The sequence below is a fragment of the Acyrthosiphon pisum genome, chromosome X (assembly GCF_005508785.2).
Source record: "Acyrthosiphon pisum isolate AL4f chromosome X, pea_aphid_22Mar2018_4r6ur, whole genome shotgun sequence".
In the NCBI taxonomy this organism is placed as follows: domain Eukaryota; kingdom Metazoa; phylum Arthropoda; class Insecta; order Hemiptera; family Aphididae; genus Acyrthosiphon; species Acyrthosiphon pisum.
Window position 1 is genome coordinate 90,665,412 of NC_042493.1, and position 3,793 is coordinate 90,669,204.

The window sequence follows — 3,793 nt, forward strand, 5'->3', positions numbered from 1 at the left end:
AGTGCGATGTCCCCTCCCCCAAAAGGAAAAATCTATAAACAAACTATACAGATATTTAGCACGTAATTCGCACGAATTCGCACGTCTATTTTGAAAATTCGCACGACATTCCTTCCCCTAGAAAATCAAAAAATTCGTGGGGGGGGGGCCTGGCGCAACGTACGTGATTATCACACGTTATTTGTATTTTTTATGTAAATTTGCAGATGTACCGATTGGGGGGGTTGTTAAATGTTTTCCCTGGAAGGGCTAAAGCCCCCCCCCAAAAAAATTGACCACCCTACGCCTATGATGATGACAAAGAACAGTATTGGAGTGAGGGGGCGGAAACGTTATGTTTTGTGAAATATGCGGAAACTACATAAGAGAATATTGGAACCGGCCTAACAAGAAGACGAGAAAACCATAGAAACCAAAAATCAGCTAATTCAACACAAAAATAAAATAAAAATCAACAATCAAAATATAAGTGTAGATTCAGATGTAGAACGAAAACAAAGAGTGCTCTCGATAAAAAATGTAGAATTAGACGGCAACGAAAACAATGCAATAATAGACACAGTCTCAAATCTGTCATGTATAGATTACTCACTAATAAAAAAAAAACAACACATTAAGCCAAAGGAACAAATAACAATAACAGGTGCGGGTAATAATGAACTAATACAAATAGGAACGACTGAATTAATAATAAAATCAATAAATTTAAATATAAAATCAAGGTACCTATACGTCTTGAAAGGACTTAATTGCGAATTACTATAGGAAATGATTTTAATATCAAATACAACTTAATAATCGATTTTAAAAATAAAGAAATACAAATTGAGAATAATACTATAAAAATGGACGAAATATGGTACAAACAAAAAGAAAATAATAATTTAAGCATTTACATAACTGAAAACATCACGAATGCAACCCAAATTAATAAAAATTAAATTAAAATAAAATCTAATGACAATATTACTATTGCACCAAAATCAAAGTCAAAATTAAAAATATACGCAATAAGCAAAGATATACTAACACAGTGTAAAATAAATCCTTCAGACACCTTATACGCAGTGAAAAACATTTAATGCTTCTAACCCAGATAGTAGATTATTATAGCGAAGTAATCTTATACAATTATTCCAACGCATATAGTAATATTCCGAAAGGAATTACAATAGCCACGATTCACGAATTAAACATACAAAATAATAAACACATATTACAACAAATTAAATTTAAAACAGACAAATCGATATTTCAACCGCCGTAATTAATTTATACTGTATAAAATTAACTCAGAATATTAAGACAAAAAAAGAAGGATCTAGAAATAATCAAATACATGTAATTTACAACACACATTAATGATACATTGTGTACATTACACATTATATAACCATTTTAAATCAACGCACAACTTTAATTTAACTATCTAATTTTAATATTTCTTCCGAATTTAATAATATGTAATACCCTTTTAAGAACAAATATGTAATTTAGATTAGCAAAACCAAGAGCAAGACATCAGCAGTTTTTATACTAAAAAAACTATTGTCATTTTATAATTTAAAAAATTAAGTTTATATAATATTATGATATATCCGTACATAAGTATATATTATGTCATGTCTAAGTTCAATTAACTCTATTCCTATATGTATGATATAATATTACAATTACATTTAAGAAAAATAATAAAATATTAAAAACATGTTACACAGGTAAAAATAAAAGAATAGAATGTATTTTCTGAATGATCAAAATTTACGAGTCAACGAGTCCCAACAATCGTCTGAGACATAAGGGGCGAATATAATATTTTTAAAGTAGACAATAAGAATTAAACCAAAATTAGAGAAACAATAACAAACATTTTCTATACGAAAACACGAAACAGACACCGTCAAGACAGAAATTTGAAAACAGAAATAAATATAATATATAAGAATAAAAATTACGAGTACAAATCAAATTCAAGCAAGTAATATACAAATATCCAATCTATTCGGCGTGCCATCCCGGCCATAGTTGCCAAAATTTATAAATATAAATATATAACTAAAAAAATTAATATAATTTCATAACTTTCGATTATTTTTTTTTTTACTTTTTTGTACACATAATTTATTATTACAATTATATTTTATTATGTTTAAAGTGTTTTATGTAAGAACATAAATATAACACATTTATTTATATTAAATTATATATTATAATTTTTTTAAGAATAGACTTGCACTCTTGCCGATTTCACGCAATCGGCAGTATTATGCACTTCAAGTTGCCGGTTTCACGCTGTCGGCAACAGCGTTGCTCATTTCATGTAATCAGCAATTTTTCTGCCGATTTAATGTAATCGGCAATTTCATAAATTCGGTGTAACATACACACGCACAAAATCGCGTCCTGGGTTTTTACTTCACCCAAAAAAAGCACCAAAAATATAATATACTTTAACTTGGTAAAAACACTAAAACTTATTCCGGGTTACACTACCCGAAACGCACACAATTGTCGTACTTCACTAGTACAAAAAAAAAATGGTGCGCCAAGGGAATTTTTCCCAAACCACACGTAAAAACTGTAGTACTTCTCGTACATAAACACTTCAAAAAATTTAAACGTGCCAAGGTTGAAGTACCAGAGAACACACACAAAAAATCAAAAAAAAATCTCTCTGACCGTGGATAAGTAACCCCGTTGGGTGCCACTCTGTGGTATCACCTGTATTGGATAATACGCGGTAAAACCAACTATAATATGCCTTACCCTCGTATTCTCTAGTTAATGACACTTTTTAAAATTAATTAGAATGGCACTGTTAACTTTGATGTACCATGGTATGCACTTATCAATTCTTACTTCATTCCTATCTAGTTGAAATGACTCAAAAATTACCTATACCTTGCCACTATTCAATTTAATAAGACCTCATTGACACATAGTACGTATATCCCGGCACTGTTCCTATAAAAGGTAAGAACTTAAGAATGACTAACATTTTTATAAACTCGGGTTTTAATGGTCGGAAACACTTTTATTAAATTAAAACAAATATAAATAAATTACTTAGAAAATTCAGATTGCCTAGTCCGTACTATGGATCAACGTTTCACACGCTCGATCGTCGTACCTACGTTCTCGCCAAATCACTCAGCGACCATGGCATTGCCCGCACCAACGGTGTTATAAAGCTGAATATTATTGCTACCTCAACACATCTTGCTTCACTGGCCTGACCTATATTAATATATAAATTGCTAAATTAATTTCTATCTATATTATGTGTACATTACATAATATTAGAGTGACGACTGTCTACAATATATATATCGTATACAACATAACCTTAAACCATCGAAATTTTCATAAAATATTTATATTAGCGTTTCAAATAAATGGTATTATTTTCATAATATTATAACGCTTTTTGGCTAGTTAAAGCCTTGAGAAATTATTAGAAATTTGTAATTTTTTTTTTAAAACTCTTCTCGATCAAAACTTTTTCCCTTAGTAAAAAACTTCAAAATTTAATACAAGATTCCTTATAAGTTTCATAAATCTGAGGCAGAAATACACAGGTACGATTTTTTATTTACCAATATGGCGTAAAAATAACTGATAGGTTTATAGAAAGTTGCTTGTGTGTTATCCATTATACTAACTTATTACAAAACAAATAAGAGACTTTCATTAACGGAATAAATAGATCCATTATCATGTTTTACACAGATATTATGTTTACCCTAAATTTGAAATGATTGGATTACTAATAATTCGTACGGAATGTTGGAAA